Raw genomic sequence first — 19,541 nt, 5'->3', positions numbered from 1 at the left:
GGGCGCTCGACGTGGGCTCCCCGGGGCAGCGTGACTGTTCTCTGGGAGTGGCTGTCACCGCCCGGAGCAAACCAAGGGGCTCGGGCCAAGACTATATCTCTTTTGGAGAAGGCCGCGGAGAATGGGGTGAGTGAGCCAGCTCATCCTCCCCACCCCCTCACTTCTACCCCCTCCACCCCCTCACTTCTACCCCCTCCACCCCAGGCCGGAAGAGGCGCTGGCAGCCTGAGCCCGGACTCGCAGGGGATGAGCAGCCACAGCTTTGTCTGGGAGGGAGGGGAGAAGCCCCGCCCCCCCGGGGGGGAGGAAGGGCGGGAGAGGAGGGGGAAGAAGAAAGGCCAGGGAAGAGGGGTGGAGGGAGAGATGGAGAGCTGAAGAAAGAGGGGGAGGGAGGAGGTCAGATCCGATTGGGGCAGATAAAGGCAGAGGGGCGGGAGAGAGGGCGAGGAGGGGCGGAGGGGGACTGGGCGCCCGACCCCCAATCGCGCGGCTGCCGCAAGCTCTGCAGGGCTGTAAGGGAGCCGGGCCCGCCGACCGCTGACCGAGACGCTGGCTGGAGCCGTCCCCGGCCGCAACACCCCCACTTTCCAACTCCAAGGTCCCCGCAGCGCGCGAGAGGTGCAGCCGGCTCCGGACGCAGGCAAGGCGCGGGGCGCGGGCCGCGGGGAGCGAGGCTCCGGGCCCGATTTGCGGGGCGCAAGGTGTGGTGCACTGGGCGGTCCTCTCTCCCCTCGCCGAAAGTTTTCCCGCAGTGTCCCCTGCCCCGTCCGAGTCAGCCCCTCAGTCCGCGTCAGCTCCTGTTCTCCTCCCTTCTTCCCCAGACACTGGGGGTTCCCGGGCGTGTGGACTCCGCAGGGGCCGCGTAGGTGCGGAACCCCAGCCTGCCCGCCTTCCGCGGGAGAAAGTTGTGGCTCTAGGCTCGTCCTCCCCATCCGATTCCTGGGGCGTCCTTCCTTCTCTCCACGCCAAGGGCGGCGGCAGGAAGGCGCCCCCACCCTATCCCCGGGGTCCCCGGGATTCCCTGGCTAGAAGGTGCCGGGCGGGCAGGTGCAGGGATGGCAGGCCCCGACCCTAATCGGGGGGGTGTCCTTGGGGGTGTCCGATCCTAATCTGGTCCTGTTCTTCCCGGCTCAACCGACGATTCCCTGGAGGCGGGTTCCAACCTCCGGCGCCCGAGCCTCCCTTGGCCTTCAGAAGGGCGCCGGATGCGCGGGGGCCCTGGGTCCTCGTTGCACTTCCCCTTTGCCGGCTCGCAGCCCGTCTCCGGAGCTGATGCCGGAGGTCGCTGGAATCTCGGCTTTGCATCCTCTCTCGCCGGAGAGGCAAGTGCCTTGGGCCGACCCCGGCCACTTCTGCATTTCGAGTGCCTGCACTGCACTCAGTTCCTGAGCTGGGAGATCCCTGGGGACAGCAGAGAGGCACGGTGGCCTGACAGGGAGATATAGGGTTCCATCTTACCCTGGGGCACAACGTGGGTCCTGGGTTGTCCACCGCACCTCTGCGCCTCAGTGACAGGAGGAGCTGAGCTCCAGGCTTCTGAACACTTCGATGCACTTTATTTCCAGGTGTGTGGAATCTGGATCCCTAAAACTTGTTCTCCCAGAGAACAGAGGCCATGTCTAGAACTGGCCAAATTTATAGTAAGTACTTTGCATGTGATGAATGAATGTATGAACCAATGAGCTGACAAATAACAGTTCCTGCCACAGTTGATCTTGGTACAATGGGAGGAAAGAATTAGAAACAATGATTCTTTTAAACAGCTGTGAGGCAGAGCCAGGGGCCTTCTTTCCCGAGCATCTGGTTGAGGAATCCGGGGTTGGATTTATTTTATTCACCAATCCACATTTCCTTACTTGGAAATTTTTCTGCAGGTGGTCTGAAGAATTAAAGAAACTTCTCAGTGGCTATATTGGGTAGTTTGAGGAGAGTTTTGTTTTGTTTTGTTGTTTTCAAACTTGTGTCCAAATGCAGTGTCTCAGAGAATGTGGAGTCTGCCTGTGAGGTGCCCATCTGGGATCAGAGACCCTGGAGTATGGCCATGAGTGTGGGCGCCAGCTGTGCTTTCTCCTCTGAACAGGACAGCCTGATGCCTGGGAGCTGCTGCAGTCGGGTGGGCCTCAGGGGGACAGAAGAGGACCTCAAATGATGCCTGAGCTCGGAGAGGGACAGTAGCTTTGGAAAGAGGGTAGTTCTTGCCTTGGGACAAAGAGGTGGAGACAGAGCATTCAACCTGCCCAGGCACCTGGGAGTCTGGGCTGGTTCAATTCAGGATTCCCTGTGCTGAGAAAGCTGGAAGGTGAATCCTGCTCCTCCTTCAGGAGAAGGGAGAGCAGAGGTGGAGTGCAGGGGGGATAGGATAATCTTTGGAGTGCAACCTAGGCATATCCTATGTTCCTCTGGCCTAGTTGTTTATGCTGGTGAAATCTGGTTAGAATGATGAGGGATACTTTTGGAGAGCTTGGCTGAGAGAAGGCCAGGGGATCTGGGGCCCCTAGTCATACCCTCTTCCAGGGGAAGGTAGAAGATATGCCCTCTGCACCTGGCTGAGTGGGCCAGGGCCTGTGCAGTATTCTGCCCCTGCTGTACCTCCGGCTGGCAGCACCCCCGCCTTCCTGAGGGCGGTCCCACTCTGCCCCAGAGTCCACTTCTCTGCATCTCTGCATGGCTTCTGTTGTGGGTTCAGGCCCTCTCTCCAGTTTGTGTTATCCTAGGAGTTGGCCCAGGATGGTTGACAACCCTACACCTTGTTTTCAGTCCCTCAGTTCTCCTCGTCACTCTTGGATGCACTGAGACCACTCAGTTACCGAGTTTTGCTTTGATTTCTTGGTCTCTTTCCTGGAGCCAAGCTTTTTGTTTGCCTTCTGTGCGTGAGCTCCTTAGGAATGGCCAAGAGAGTTGGCTGGAGAGGTGTCCAGGACCAAGTATTCTGGCACCTATGCTAGAGTGCCAAGAGCTGGACTGCGGGCCTTGCCAGAAAGGGGTCCTGTCACCAAAGTACAAAAGGACCTTGGCCTAATTATTTCCTTCAGTCTTCTCTAGGATACTTTTGGCAGGAAGTGTCCTCACTGGGAGATGAGGTGTGGAGGTGGGACCAGATTGTCAGAGAATCAATCCCTTGGAGAACTTGGGAGACTGGATGATCCCAAGAGCAGTCTCAGGATTTGTCCACATTCCTTTTCCTCTGCCCAGAGTGAGAAACTGGGCAGGTCTCAGTGGTGTTCGTAGAATGGAACAAGACATACAGTCTCTGTCTTCAAGCTATAGTTGCGGAGAGCTGCTACAGCTGGGTTTGTAAAACTGGGGCAGTGGTCTCCTCCTACACCTCCCCGCCCCTCCCACCACTCTTCACAATATGGTCCAGTTATGTATCCCAATGACACCCTGTGCTATTTAAACACCTCCCTGCCTCTCCAGAAGAATTGTAAATAAATCTTTGAGGCTGTGTAGGCTACCACAGGCCCATGACTGAAGGCTTCATTTATTTGGCTATTTGTGGATTCCCATGGAGGATGTATGTGGTGGGGGAGGGGATGGGGCAGGAGGCAGTGGGGGAGCAGGGCACAGTAAACAGGAACATCTTCCAGACTCCATTGGCTAGGTGGCCAGGGGGTCAATTTTTTATCATCCCTTGGATGGTAGACTCTGGAGCCTGTAATCAGAGGTTGATGCAGCTGCTCGGGGATGACAGCTTGAGGATGTAGGACTCCTGCCTAAGGCAGCTGTGACTGAAATAGAGAAGGCAACCTCCCACTGAAGAAGTGGGCAGGGAAGGGCATTTGGTTAATTCCCGTGACATGAGCAAAGTGACTTAGAATGGCTTTTTCTATTCCTTATATTGATAAAAATTAGCAAAAAGATACCTTATATTTCCTTGGACATGTTAATCCGAAGTGATTTGGCAAATAGGTTTACTTTTACCAGCATAACACTTTATCCATAGTGTTAGTTTGATTAACTGCTCCTTTCTATAGAGAAATGAAAGAACTGTTGGATTTGGAGTTTGAATGGCATTCAGAGTTTCTAGCAGCATGATATTGGGCAATGTAATAGATGCTGTCAGCATCCTTCCTGTGTTCCCTTGACCTCAACCAGTGAGTGATGGGAGAAAGTGTATAAATACTCCAACTCCCTCACCTCTCTGTTGGGGTAACTTTGAGGCATATTCCATGCTGTCTTTCAGAGTTGCCTTGTAGGACCATATCCCAGTTGCTAACAGTAATAACTGTCTCCCTTCATTGGCTGCCTTCCCTTCCCTTTTTCACTTTCCTACTCCCTTGCAACTTGCACTCTAATCCTTGTCTTTTTTTTTTATATACTTTTCTCTTATTTTTTTTATAATTTTATTTATTATTTTATATTTATTTTTGGCTGCATTGGGTCTTCATTGCTGCATGCGTGCTTTCTCTAGTTGTGGTGAGCGGGGATGACTCTTCGTTGCGGTGTGCGGGCTTCTCATTGCAGTGGCTTCTCTTGTTGCGGAACACGGGCTCTAGGCACACGGGCTTTAGTAGTTGTGACACACAGGCTCAGTAGTTGTGGCACACAGGCTTAGTTGCTCCGCGGCATGTGGGATCTTCCCGGACCAGGGATCGAACCTGTGTCCCCTGCATTGGCAGGCGGATTCTTAACCACTGTGCCACCAGGGAAGTCCTCAAATCCTTGTCTTATGGTCAACTTCTGGGGGAAACCAACCTAAGGCTTTAGTCTGTAGTTAAAAAGTCATTTTAAGTCTGAGTCTCCATAGAGAATAGACTTTGCCAAGGGGGAGGGTTGGATTGGGAGTTTGGGACTAGCAGATGCAAACTATTATTATACATAGAATGGATAAACAACAAGGTCCTATTGTACAGCACAGGGAACTATATTCCGTATCCTGTAATATACCATAATGGAAAAAAAAAGATAAACCCTGGTTCTGATCAAGTAGAACACTCCTACCACCCAGCAGGACCTACTCAGGGCTGAAAAGCTTGAGGCCACATTTCCAGCTACTTCCAATGTCACTGCGTCCAGGAATTGTTCCCTGACTGTGCCCCATGGGAGTACAGCCCCATCTTTTGCCTTCTCATCCCACATTTTGCCCATCCCTTTCTTCCTTGTTTCATTGTTCTCTATCTCTCACCTTGTAAAATTTGAGAGCAGAGTCCTTGACTGACTCACCTTGGTAGCATCCTGCAAAATGCCTTTTATATCTTGGATTCCTCTTAAATATCGTTGACTGAATAAAAAATGAGAAGAAAAAAAAATAAAGTCTCTGAGTCTCAGTTTCCCCAGCTGTATGATGGAAATGATAACTATCTCACTGTGATACGTGCTCAGACAGGGGCCTGGCACACAGCAAGCATTCAGGCAAACATTTGCTGGCTCTTTGAGTAGTACAGATGGGGCTCTGATGGATTTGGGAATGGGTGTTTTGGTGGACCATAGAGAATTATAATACTTTGGAGAGAGAGGCTTGAGAGCCAGTAGGAGCCAGCTCTAGCACACACCTGGCCTTGACCGGGCTGGGATGTGATCAGTGATCTTAATTTCCGATTTTGTGCACAGGGTGAGGAGGATACGAATTGTACAAGGTGTGGGGGCTTCCCTGGCGGTCCAGTGGTTAAGACTACACGCTTCCAGTGCTTCCACTGCAGGAGGCGCGGGTTTGATTCCTGGGCAGGGAACTAAGATCCCACAAGCTGCGCTGTGCAGCCAATTGTACTAGGTGTCAAATTTAGGGTATGTTCAACTGTGCCCTGAACTGGCTGAATCACTGTGTATGAGACACTTCTGAGGTTCAGTTAAAGATTATTGAAGTGAGTGCTCTGAGTCTTTGGGGGCCTTGGTTTCCCCATCTCCAAGGCCAGGGCTTAGATGATTCCACAGGTCCCTTCTGGCCCTTGGTCTCCTCAGGGAGAGTCTATTGCATTCTCCTTCTGCCCATACAAAACAACATTTAACAAAAGAAAACCTTTCATGTGTCTACAATTAGGTTGCCCACCATGGGGCACCCAGCACTGGGCCATCCTAAAGTTTTAGTCTTTCCTGCTGGCACAAGGGATTTCAGTAGAATTATCCCAGTAAAATTTTTGCCTTCCTTGTGTACCAGTTTCACTTAATGACGTAGGCATGATGTGTCCCCAGAGGAGGCCTGAGGAGTGGGTAAGGAGGATATGGAAAGGATATGCCCTACTTTCCTGAACCACTATGCAATGTTGTAGACACCCAAGTGGAAACCAAGAAAAGTCCATGTGGAGGAAGAGACTTCTATATGACAGAATTCAGCATTCCTAGTTGGGTTTTACTCACAATGCTGCACTGATAATTCTCCTGAGGGAGTCCCTGACTCAGCAATTCCACCCATAGGAATTCTTATCCTAAGGATATAATTGGACACATGAAGAAAAATATGTGCATAAGGGATGTCCCATGCAGCGTTTTTTATAACAATAATAATAACAACAACGAAAATGGAGACTAAATGCCCCCAAATAGTAAAATTGTTAATCGTGGTGTATTTATACATTAAAATACCATGTGACTACAAAAAATTTAGGATACAGATGTTAACATGGGAAAATCTGATACATTTCTAAAAAGTAGGTTACCAAACAATGTGCTATTTTTGTAAGATATATCATATCATCCACTTATATTTGCCTCTGGAATGATACATGGAAAAATGTTAATAGTGGTTGTCTCTGAGTGGTGGAATTTTGGAAGATTTTGATCTTAAACTTTTTACATTAAATATTTTTGATTTTTTATTATGGTAAAATATACACAATATAAAATTTACCTTTTTAACCATTTTTAAGTATACAACTCAGTGGCTGCCTTAGTCTGTTTGAGCTATACTATATAACAAATCCCACAGATTGAGTGACTTACAAACAACAGACATTTATTTCTCACAGTTCTGGAGGCTGGGAGTCGTCAGGGTGTGAGCATGGTCAGGTGAGGGTCCTCTTCCAGAATGCAGACTTCTCATTATATCCTCACATGGCAGAAGGGGCTTGGAAGCGCGGCAGGGTCTCCTTTAATCCCATTCGTGGCTCCATCCTTATGACCTAATTACCTCCCAAAAGCCCCACCTCCTAATACCATCATAGGATTTCAACATATGAATTCGGGGAGGATACAAATATTCAGACCATAGCAGTGGCATTAAGTGCATTCACAGTGTTGTATGACCATCGCTGTTATTCATTTCCAGAACTTTTCCATCATCCCAGAGACTGTACCCGTTGAACACTAATTCCCCATTCCCTCCCCGCACCCCAGCCCCTGGTAACCTCTATTATACTTACTGTATTCATGAATTTCCCTATTCTAGGTTTCTTATAAAAGTGCAATTGCACAGTAACTGTCCTTTTGTGGATCCTAATCTTTTTGCTTATCTGTATTTTTAAAATTAAAAAAGTCTGTTTTACTTGTATAATAAAAAGGAAAGGAACAAGAACGACCTGGGAGAGAATTGTGGTGCTCGGTCTCTGGTATTGTCATTTCAAGCTGGGCCACAAGGTCCTGGCCATCCTTGCTGCCTCCACCGCCATTACCTGGGGTGGGGGTCAGCGTCTGACCTCCATCTCAGCCTGGCAGGACAAGGGTGGATGGCCAGTGGGCCTCAGAACTAATCACATTTGGGGCTTGCTGGTTGCTGGCAAATCATCTTATCCCAGGGTTTTCTGTGTGTGGTGGTGGGATTGAGAGGGTGTGCTTGGGGTTCACTGTGCCTCAAACCTAACAGCTGTCATGCAGTGAGTGGGGTCCAAACCAGGTGGAAGTAGTGTTGCTGAGACCATCTTTCTTAAAGATTGAGAAGGAGAGCCTCAGCCTTTCTATTTTAAGCATCCTTTGTGTATTCCTGACCCTGTGGCTCAACTCAACCTACTAAATACCCACCAATGGCAGCTGTGGGTATGGCTGCTGAATGCTTTGTTCACAGGCAGGGTCTGCTTGCCTGGGATGCAGGGAGGACTTTAACTGGTGGAATCCATGAGATCCTAAGAACTCTGGGGAGATGGGTAGTGGCCTCAGATAATCAGTGCCCTCTTCCTAAGGCTTCACATAGGCTCTTACAGTTGATGATACAGATATCTGGGGCAAGGATTGCTCTCTTGTGCATGTGGTGGGTTGTGTATATGACAGGATAATTGGGAACATGGTGCAGAGGGGTGGGGGCAGGGGAGGTGGTATGTATGTGTGTTTCAGTCTGGTCTGAGGTGAGAGGAGGTCAGGAAGCTTCAGTACCCAGAAACTGGATACTACCTTGTGTGGCTCTATTCAGGGGTCATGGGAGTGGGTCAAGTGGCTTTACTCTGGGATGCCTTGTTCTGTGGAAAATGTTTTAAAGTTTCTCATTAAGCAATCTCCCAGAAGAGCCTGCCCCAACCCTCCAGCGAGCTGGTGAAAGAATGTAGGTCTGGGAGGACAGATGTGCCTACTGTGTTCTCTGGAAGTTTCTTCACCTGGCTCTGCCTGTTTTCTCTCTGCCCAGCAGAAGGCTGCTCCTTTAATCTCAGACAGTGGGGGAAGTATAACGATTTTATGGAAACAACCTTTGAAGGCCATTTTGAGAAGTTTGGTTTTTCGTGGTGCTGATTTTTCTTTAGGGTTAGTCACCTGGTTGCAGGACAGGCAGAGGAGGGTGTGAGTGTGGTTTTGTGGAAAACTTCCCCTCAGCCTCCTGGAACTGTTCTGGAAACCCCTGGATGTGCTGTTTCTTCTGGGTCTGAGATCTGCTATGAGAGGCTGAGTTTCCCCACACCTGTTGTAGGGCATTAATGAGGTTAAAAAAGGGTGGATGTGAGATGCCCCACGGTGGCTGCCCCAGGGGAGGGCTCAGCGCACACTGACCCTTCCTCCGCTGGCCTCCCTTACTGCTTCCAAGGGCAAGGAACCTGCCTGTCTCTGGCGGTGGAGGAGGCCAGCGCTTTGGGCTTTTGGGTTTCCAATCCTGGCCCTGGGTAGCAAGGAGAGGAAACCCTAAGATCTCTGCACACAAAGCTCATAGTCTCAGCCTATAACACCAAAAAAGGGAAGAACTGCTGGGGTTCCCTTAGGAAGGGGATGTGAGGTCAGAGATGAGTTTCAGAGAAGCACTTAGTAAACAGGAAGCGTGGCCAGAAAGAAACCTGTGCTTGTAGGAAGTGGGGAACTGGAGACGGCCTCCTCACCTGCCAGGATAAGCCGGCAGTGCCTGGAGCTGATGGCGAGTGGGGGCTCAGAGCATGAGGAGTGACACAGACCTTGGGCCCTCCCTGTGGGACAGGGCTCCACTTAAACCTTGCAATTATTGGGCTGGAGGGAAGCTTAATTTGCCCTTCTGAAGGCAGGTCTTTAAATACCCCATAAAATAGCCCTCGGTTTTGAGAATTGCAGGTGAAGAAATGCTTAGTCTTACGTGTCTTGTATGCCTCCACTAACTTCCCACTTTTTCCTCATGCCTAGTCAGTTACATGGAGTTTTGCACTTTGTTGAGCTTTATCCTGTGAGGGGCTATCTGGGCAGGGCCCCTCTGGCTGAAGATGACGGAGGCGCTGTTTCCCTTCCATCAGGGAGGCAGAGGTGGCCAGAACCTTCCCTGGGGCCTGTAGATTCTGGAGGGTTCGCTTTCTGGGTCTTTGGGTTCTCTGAGCTGGAGTCTAAATTCTTTGCACACGCACACACTCCCTCACACACCCACACCACACATTCATATGTGCACTTGCACGCTCTCTCCCTCACATCCATACGGACACATTTACACACACACTTTCCCGTACATATCTACATTTACTCACATCCACACCTACACATTCACACACACACTGCTGCTTCTATCTGGAGTTTTTGCTTCCTTCATGCCTTTTTTGGCCTCATTCCAACACCCTGCTCATCCCCTATGAGGCTAAGGGTCTTTGGGTTTCCTTCTAAATATCCGTCCTGAAGTCAAAAGCTTGTGGATGTTGACGGGACTTCCCTATAAACAAGTAGTTGCTCATCTGGGCCCACGAAATGATTGTTTGGCGGGGGATGACTGTTTGTTGTGACTCTCGTGGTCACTTGCCTGGCCACCTGCCCACTGGCGTGAGAGTAGGAGGCAGGCCTTCCCGGCAGGCATCCCGAGACCATTCCCTCAGATCTTCCCCAGCCACACTGAGGGACTCACGCCTGTGTGAGGAAGGCCTAAGCAAGAAGGGTCAAGGACCCAGCTGTCGGTGGAAGGAGCTGGGGCTTTGCAGACCTTGCTGCTGGCAGGAGGGCGCCCAGCTTGGCCATCTGTCCTGCTGAATCTCAGGTCCTCATCTGGCAGGTGGACCAGACAGAGACTGCCTCCTGAGATAGGAGTGAGGTTGCCTGTCAGCAGGGGCCTCGTACCTGTCAGGCCCCCAGGTTTTTTCCAGAAGGAGGGGGACAGGTGGTTTTTTGGGGCCCATGAGTGTAGGGGGTAGCTTGTTCTTTAGACAGAGGGTGAGATGTGTCTGGGGATTCGTGGCTCTGTAACATTGCAAATACCTGGGTCCCTGGATGGGCTCTCCATCCCGGGCTCCTGCAAGGTCTGCTTTTCCTTCAGCTTGTCTGCCAGGCCAGTCGCTGACTCACCTGCCTTCCCCAGGACTCTGAGGTGTGCTGTGGCCAGCAGCTGAAGCCAGCCTCCAGCTGCCTGTCCTACTCGGAGACCCTCATGTCCAGCCAGGGCACCATAGAAGGAGCACTGGCCTCATCATGTCAGCTCTGTGATCTGGGACAAGTCACCTGACCTCCGGGACCTTCTGTTTCCTCATCTTTAAAGTGATAAAAATAAAGCCTTCCCTGTGGGTTATTGTAAGGAATAGGAGAAGGCTTCTAGAGTCTTGTCACCAGCAGCACCAGCATCACTTGGCAGCTTGCTAGGAATGCACATTCTTAGGCCCCACTCTAGAGGTACTGAATCAGAAATTGGGAGGAGGGGGACAGGAATCTGTATTCATTGAGCCCTCTGGGGGATTCTGATATACACTTCTCTAGAATATGGCCAGGTCAGGTGACTTTTAGCTGAAAACTCTTTCTTCCCATTCACCTCAAGAGAAGCTGTACTAAATAAGGGTTCTGCTTTGCATCAGACAGTCCTGGGTTTGAGCTCTAGCTCTGCCGCTTCCTGGCTGTGTGTCTTTGGACAAGTTACTTCACTTCTTTGTGCCTCAGTTGCTTTATCTACAAAATGGGAATATTAATGTTTCTTTCTTCATGGGGATGTTTTGGGGATTAAATGAGTCGAAGCAGGTAATATTTAGCCTGTAGTAAGCTTGCATTTCTGGTAGTTGTCTATTATTCACACTTGTTGTTTTATTATTAACATAGTAATACTGTTGGGATTGTTCTGTTCCCTATTTGTGAGGGAAACAGGAGACCGGGGCCTCCTTTGACTAGTCTTCTGTTAGTTCTCTTTGCTACCTGCCTCCACGTTAAGTGCCCTCCCTCCTCAGGCAGGACAAGCCAATCTCTTCCCAAATACCTTCCCCTCCCTTTTCCCTAACCTCTAACGTCCTATTGGGGGTGTGGAGGGGCAAAGCTTTGTATTCACATTCACAATGAAGCTGAGGAAGTAGAGTACATATACCCAGTACACTTGACCTTATCTCTCCCTTTGGTGCTGTTTGATGTTCTTTTCCTGAGCAGAGTGACTGAGAACCATGTGGGTGGTTCCCTGGGGGCCTGGACACAGGGTGGGAAAGGGATGGAGGAGGCACATGGGTTTGACCAGTAAGTGGGCCTTTTATTGAAGAAAGCATGTAGATGGAAGGCAAAGTATGCTGTTTCCTTCCTAGGCAGCACGAATTTTGCCCATGTTCAGCACAGGCTCAGGTGGAATCTCTTGTAATCTCTAGATCTTGGCAGGGCCCCAGGCCGCAGCTCAAGTCTCCTTCCTTGTGTGGCGCAGTAGGGCTGGGGTTTCCTGTTTGCCACCAACACTTCTTCCTGCCCCCATACGAGGAGGCTGAAGTGCGGAGGGGTCAGCACTATCTCCTCTCCCACTGCTTGGTTACAAAGCAGAGTCCCTCAGGAGACCTGATGAGGCAGTCTTTGATACTGCCTCGGGTAGTATGAAGCCACAGATAGTATGAAGCACCGTGTCAGGTAACTGTCTTCTCCAACCCTAGAGCTCCAGATTGTCCCCAGAGGGCAGGGCAGACCAGGGTTCAGAGAAGAGGTGGGGAGAGTCCCCAAAAGGGGAAGCTGCAGGCCCCCAGCTAGTGTTTCCTTTGCATCTGGGGCCTGCAGCTGGCTCCCTGGCTTCTGTGGTGTGGTGCCCGGGTTTGGTGATGGGGCCCCTTGCATCAGCTCTGTGCCTGTACACACTGATCCTCGGGGATGCTCTGCACTGTCCCCTCTCCCCTTTGAAATATTAGTAATGGGAAGGGGGGCACTAAAGACTCAACTCAGTTTGCTTTTAGAAAATTCTGTTCCTTCCATTCTTGAAAAGCTTCGTTGAGATGCATTTGGGGGTGTCCTCAGTTTACACAGCTCTATCCCCATCAGATTTCATAGTGGTTCTCAGCCCTGGTTGTACATTGTCATGACCTGGGGAGGTTTTAAAAATGCTTGTGGCTGGACCTCCTCCCGGAGGGTCTGATGAAATTGGTCTGAGTTGCAGCCTTGACATCAGGAATTTCAAATTAACCCCCTACCCCATTCCCCCTCCAAGAGAGTCTAATGAGCACCCAGAATTAGAACCTCTGAGATGTCGTGTGTCCTGAGTTCAGCTGTTACTCCTTCCCACTTTGGTTTCAGCTGAGGCTTGCCAAGTGCATGTCCTTCTCGCTGGTTAGGGGGTGGCTCTGTGGGGTTTGCCCCCCCGGGAATGCTTCATGGAATAAGCCCTCCCCTTTCCCAGCCAGTCTCTCTCTCCTAGTTATATTTTCTTAGAGACTGGGACTACCTGGGTCCTATAAATTCGCTGTTGGTCCAGCACCCCCCATCCTTCCCTGGGAGCTGAGGTGGGAGTGGGGTGGGGCCTGGCTCCTGTTATGCAATCAGAAAGACCCTTTAGGAAACAGAAAACCAACAAAACACCACAGGGGTTCTTCATCTCACTCTGGACTTTCCAGCCAGGGGTGGCCCCCCTTTCTGTTCTGTATTTGCCTGCTGGGGACTTTCCAGTTGATCAATAAGATGAGAGACACTTGGTCTCTAGGCTGGAACAGAAACTGAGTAGGGATTAGCTAGCCTCCTGGGAATGCTCTGAGACCAGATTAACTTCAGTGTGTTCTCTGGGCTCTCTGACAGAAAGCGAGTGAGGGCACAGGAGTCTGGAGGAACCAAGAGCTAAGAACAGAGGAGCTTCTGCTCTCTTTGGACAGTGCTTTGATGCCTTACCCACCTCCTCAAGCTTCCTGAGGACTTAATGTTTGCCCCCATCATCACAGGAAACTGAGCTGGTTAATTTCAAGAGCCTGGCTGGCCCCTCATTTATTCTTGGGAAGGCTGGAAACACCTGTGAGGGGGTGGGGGCGGTTCTGTGAAAAGAAAGAGGAAAGGATCCTTTGTGCAACAGCTACAGGGTAGCTACAGGGTTTTGACTGGTCCAGAACTTGGGCAAGTCTGTCCCCATTACTGCAGCTCAGCCTTGTACCGACCGCACCTGGAGATCCTGTGCAGGCAGCTGTTTTGTCCCAGCTTGAGAGTGGGTAGAGGAAGGTGATGGAGCCAGGAGCTTCAAGCCCTAACGTGGAGCAGGTGTCGTGGCCGCTGCTGGTACCCACCCGGATCCCCTTTATCTATTTTTTTAAAAATAAATTTATTTGTTTTTGGCTGCATTGGGTTTTCGTTGCTGCATGCGGGCTTTCTCTAGTTGTGGCAAGTGGGGGCTACACTTCGTTACGTGCGCAGGCTTCTCTTATTGTGGAGCACGGGCTCTAGGCATGCGGGCTTCAGTAGTTATGGTTCGCGGACTCTAGAGCACAGGCTCAGTAGTTGTGGCTCACGGGCCTAGCTGCTCTGCAGCATGTGGGATCTTCCCGGACCAGGGCTCGAACCCATGTCCCCTGCACTGGTAGGCGGATTCTTTTTTTTTTTTTTTAAATAAACTTATTTATTTATTTGTTTCTATTTTTGGCTGCGTTGGGTCTTTGTTGCTGTGTGCAGGCTTTCTCTAGTTGCGGCAGGTGGGAGCTACTCTTCGTTGCAGTGCGTGGGCTTCTCTTGTCATGGCTACTCTTGTTGCAGAGCACAGACTCTAGGTGCACAGGCTTCAGTAGCTGTGGCTTGTGGGCTCTAGACCGCAGGCTCAGTAGTTGTGGCACACGGGCTTCCGCGGCATGTGGGATCTTCCCAGGCTAGGGATTGAACCTGTGTCCCCTGCACTGGCAGGCGGATTCTTAACCACTGGGCCACCAGGAAAGTCCCCCCCTTTATCTACTGCGTGTTATGGGTGTGGACTGCTGACAGGTCTCAGTTGCTCCCTAGTCTTAAGAATTTCTCTTGCAGGATAATGCCTGGGTGCTCACCCCCTCCTTCCAGAGGTGGCTGTCAACCAGTGAGTGACTAGCGCGGGGTACAAAGGCCTGGCCTGCCTGTCTTAGGGTGGGACAATTCCGTGGAGTTGTTCACGCCCTACAGCTCCCATGGAATCAGGCTGTGGCTGGGCTCCAGTTCCTTCCCCTGCCCAGTCCTTCTTCCCTCACTCCCTTACAGGTTTCTCCTGAAATCAATTCCTTAATAACTCATGTGCACAAGAATCCTCATTTTGACCTCTGCCTCTAGGAATTCCCTAACCCAAGACAGCAGGTTAGCTTTCTTTGGGCTGACTGTTGAATCCACTGTTTCCGCTGAAGAATTAATAATGAGAATGGGAATATTTGCAGGAGAGAGGCACAGTGTGGGAGCTGGGAGTCCAAAGAGAGAAAGCTCTAGGCCTAGGAGAGAAAGAAACACCAAATGAATGGTTTCTGTGTGGTAGTAAGTGCTGTGATGAAGGACAGGCTGAGGTGTGGGTGCCTATCCCCCCAACACTGCCCAGGGACAGCGAGAACAGTTTGTAGGGGGAGGTAAGTTTTGGATCAGGGTCTAGGGAACATGTAAGTTTGTTTGGGTCTGAGAAGCATGGGCACACTCACAGAGCATGAAAAACAGGCGTAGAAAGTTCTTTGTAGCTGGGATGTCATCATCTTCAATAGCTTAGGAACCTTCCTTTTGTCAAGACATTCTCTTGGATCTTAGGGAGGGTTGTGCCCTCAAGTTGTCCTGGGAGCAGGCAAGAAGTAGTGGATGGGTCTTCACATAGGAAGTGCTAGGTTCTGCTGACAGGCTGCATGGCATTGCCCAGGCATTTAATGGAGCTGAGGAGAACCCAGAACATGCCAGGGCATGAAGTGGTGCCAGAAGAGAGGACTGACTGGCTAGTGGCCTCAACAGGTCTCCACTGTAACTAGGTGACTAGAAGGCTTATGTCCTGACTTGGCAAGCCCAACGGTATTCACATCTCCAGACATGTTAGCAGACATGCTTTGTAGTTAGTAGACATTCAATACACATTTTATCTTTTAAAGTTTTTCTAAAGAGAAGTTGTACTGATCTAGAAGTCTTGAGGGCTAAATGGCCATGTTCACGGGGGGTTCAGTAGGTTTAAATATGTTTTAGACCTCTAAAGAGTGACTCCACGTCAAAGATTATTTGTGTCAAATCTGCCCTTTCATTCCTGTCCCATTCTGTCTCTCTGCTCCTTTCTCTGTATGGGAAGCAGTGAGCTGTCTCCGTTCTGTGCCTGAGATGCTGGCTGATGTGGGAAGCCCCCTCCTTCCTCTCTGTCTTGCTTTCCTCTCTTCAAAAAGATGGTGAAGATTGGTTCTATAGTCTCAAGGCAATGTGGAAGCAATGTTTGGAAATGATCCTTACAAGGCATTGTAGAGTCCAGGAGGGCTTCATAAATTCTTGATAATAACAGAGAAGGCAGAAGAATTGCAACCAGCTAGCTGAGCAAATCCCTCTCTTCGAGACTGTAGATATTGGCAGGCACCCTTGGCAGAAGTGTCCAGTTGAATGTGGATCCCAGCCCCATCAGCCGTCTTCCTCTGACTCTTCCTTGTGTGAGAACAATACTCTGCTTAAGCAATATTGGACTGAACTCTAAATTTCCGGCCTTTTGTTTGCTCTGCTACTGTGTTTGCCCTAAAGTGTATGTAAATGTAGCTGGCTTTTTTTTCCTCTCCAGCTGGCTGGAGGTAGCCAGTGATTTGTGGTGATGGTTGGAAAGTTTATGAAGTCAGATGCAGTTGTTGTCCTTGAGATAGACAAAGGAGGGGTTGGGTCCTAAAATCAGCTACCTGTATTTTCAATTCAACAATGTGGTCGGCTGTGTAAGTATTTTCCTAACATTCCCAACCCAAGAAACGTAAAAGTAAGAAAAAAGGTGGGGAGAAGTCAGGCTGGAGACAAAGACTGGGCCAAGTGAGTCTATAGGTCAGATTTATAACAATGGCCTTGGTGAAGTCACTCAGTATGTAGACAGAGAGGGCTTTAGAGAATTCCCACATTTGGGCCATCAGACTACTTGATGATTTTTATCAACCTGGTAAGTAAAAAATAGTGATGAGGGAGATTGAACATCTTTATTAACTATTTGTATTTATTTTTCTGTGAACTATCTGTTCATGTGCTTTGACAAATTTTCTATTGAGTGTAGTCTTTTTCTTATTGAATTATTAAAGACTTTTACATATTAAGGAGATTAACCTTTCATAATATGTATTATAAATATTTTCCCCCAGTTTGTCATTTGCCTTTTGACTCAGGATAGGGTAAAGTTTTTTTCTAAACAGAAGCTTAAAATTGTTACAGATTGGTATCCAGTTTTCTTTTTTCATCATGCCTTCTGGATTTTGGGTCAAGAAAGTTTTCCCCAGTTCAAATTTCCCTACATTTCCTTCTAGCATTTTATGTTTTTAATGTTTAATTTTTTAATTCATTTATGATTTCTTTTGGTGGAGGAGTAAAGTAGGGATTTAGATTCCCCATCTCCCCCTTTTCAAAGGCCAGTCAATTCTCCAGCAATATTTTGTTTTATTAATCTATCTTTTCCCTGCTATTTAGAAAGGTAGTGCACATTCTATGTTCCCAAATATATTTGGGTCTATTTCTGTATGTGATATTGTTTCATTAATCTGCCTGTTTTCCTAAAGTACCAAACAGTTTTAGTAACTGCAGAGAAGACTTAATTTCTCTAATTGGTATTTTCAGTAGATTTAAGAGGACGTAGTGTCAAAAGGGATTTGTCTTAGGAGCAGGACAGATTGCTTTCAGATCCAAAACAAAATTACCAAATTATAGGTTATTATGGAGGCAGTGAATGAGAGTCCTGCAGAAAATCCAATCAGTGAGTTAGAAAATTAGCTGTAGAATTCTGGGGAAAATAAGGAGGTGGAGACTGTGAGTAAAAATTATTTGAGACTTGGAGGATAACTGTAGGGATGTATGTAAGTATGTATGTATGTATGTATGTATGTATGTATGTATGTATGTATAGTGCTGGAGAGAGGGGATAGAGACATTGCAGAAGAAAACCCAAGAATGGAAGGAAGAGAAGCAGTAATCAAAGCAAGTATAGGATACTTCCCTGGCTGGAGAAAGACCTGAACGTTCAGGATGAGGTCTGTCAATGGCCAGGCACTACTAATCTGATTTCTACTCCATTCAAGCTTTGGCATTGGCTCTGGCCGAGGTCCCCCATGATTCTGTGTGGTAAATTAGAGGCCCCTCTGGGTTTCCCTTCCTTGGGCTCCCACCACCAGCTCCTGGCTCTGCTGATCTTGGCCTTCTTCTCAGGGCCCCCTGTTCTCTTGGCTTCCAGGATATTGCGTCTCCTGTTTTCCCTCCTCTTATAGGGACTCATTTTTTCTCTGCCAATCCCTGACCTACTGGGTCCTTTGAATCCCCGCCCTTGGCCCCACCCCTTCAGCCCTCCCTGCTCTCTCCCTGGTAATCTTGCCACTCTCCTGACCTCCCTCCCTTCAGCCAAGCCAGGATTCCCTCCCCGGGGGCTCCACACTGTCACTCTCCTGGGCCGCAGACCTGGCTGTGCTTCTTGTCATCTGCATCACGGGGTTCCATGGCCCTGCCTCAGACTCAGCCCGTGTTCCTCACACCAGTGCTTGTGACTGTGCATGGCCACCTTCATTGCTATCCTCACCAGTAGCCAGGCATCATGCTGGACTCTGCCTTTACCCCCATGTCGAATCTGACCCTTTCCAAATCTCTTTATTGATGGATCATGACTTTTTCTCTACCTCTTTAAACTCTTTAGACTCTGTTACTCCATCCCCACTGCCTGCTTCCCTGGGACAGGCCTCTCAATTGGTCCCTCTACCTCTGTTTTCTTCCCCAATCCTTTCTCAAAGTAGACAGCAGAGTGGGATAATCGTTCCAAAATTCAACTCAGATCACACCCTTCCCTTATAACTCCCCTTGTTTTCCTATTGCCACTATAAAAAAATCATCACAGACTTGGTGGTTTGAAACAACAAAAATATACTCTCTTACATTCTGGAGGCCAGAAGTCTGACATTGGTTTCAGTGGACCAAAACTAAGGTGTCAGTAGGGCTGTGTTCCCTCTAGAGGCTGTGGGGGGAATTTCATTTGCTTGCCTTTTCTGGCTGTGTTCCTTGGCTCATGGTCCCTTTCTCCATCTTTCATCCACAGCGTAGCATCTTCAAATATCTTTCTCTGCTGAGGTTGTCTGTAGAATCTCCCTCTGCCTTTCTTATTAGGACACTTGTGATTACATTTAGGGTCCACCCAGATAATCTAGGATAGTATTCCCATTTCAAGATCCTTAATTTAATCACATCTGCAAAGTCCCTGTCACCATAAAAGGTGACATTGACAGGTTCCAGGAATTAGGACCTGGATATCTTTGGAGTCCATTATTCAGCCTACCACATCCCCCATCGTACTTCAAAGTCCAAACTCCTCGACATGGTCAAGGTCCAGCACACACACCACCCCATCTTGGTGCATGCTCCTGCCTGGACCACTCTGCCCCTCACCTTTGCCAGCTCTATCTCATCACTGAGGTCTCAGTTTAGAGTTCACTTCCTCTAGAAAGCTCCTGGGACCCCACCCAAGTCCAGATCAGGTGCCTTTCCTGTGTGCTGCTGTGGCACCTGCCCTCCTCGATGGAATTGTCTTTCCCCTCATATCCCCTCCTGCTGGACTATGTACACTTGAAGGCAGGGCTGTGCCAGTTTACCTGCTGTTGAACTGCCATCAGTAAATGCAAAGCTTTGACACATCTTAGGCACACAATAAGTGAACATATACATTTACATATGCATAGACGAGGTGCTTTAAAAAATGGGTACTCGGGGCTTCCCTGGTGGCGCAGTGGTTGAGAATCTGCCTCCTAATGCAGGGGACACGGGTTCAAGCCCTGGTCTGGGAGGATCCCACATGCCACGGAGCAACTGGGCCCTTGAGCCACAACTGCTGAGCCTGCGTGTCTGGAGCCTGTGCTCTGCAACAAGAGGGGCCGTGATAGTGAGAGGCCCGCGCACTGCGATGAAGAGTGGCCGCCGCTTGCCACAACTAGAGAAAGCCC

At 49.4% G+C, this 19,541-nt stretch overlaps 1 protein-coding gene across 4 annotated transcripts in view; it reads left to right on the top strand.

The window, feature by feature from the left end:
• Positions 1-371: 371 nt before the first annotated feature.
• RASSF2 (Ras association domain family member 2) overlaps positions 372-19,541 on the top strand; it is a 41,387-nt gene continuing 22,217 nt past the window's right edge. The window contains exon 1 of one of the 4 annotated variants that reach the window (XM_082600483.1): positions 372-640. The gene's annotated coding sequence lies outside the window, so the exon portion shown is untranslated. The other 3 variants (XM_082600485.1, XM_082600486.1, XM_082600484.1) reach the window with 3 other exon arrangements.

This window comes from Mesoplodon mirus (genome assembly GCF_964341445.2).
Source record: "Mesoplodon mirus genome assembly, chromosome: 15".
Lineage (NCBI taxonomy): Eukaryota > Metazoa > Chordata > Mammalia > Artiodactyla > Ziphiidae > Mesoplodon > Mesoplodon mirus.
This window is presented reverse-complemented; position numbering and strand designations above follow the sequence as displayed.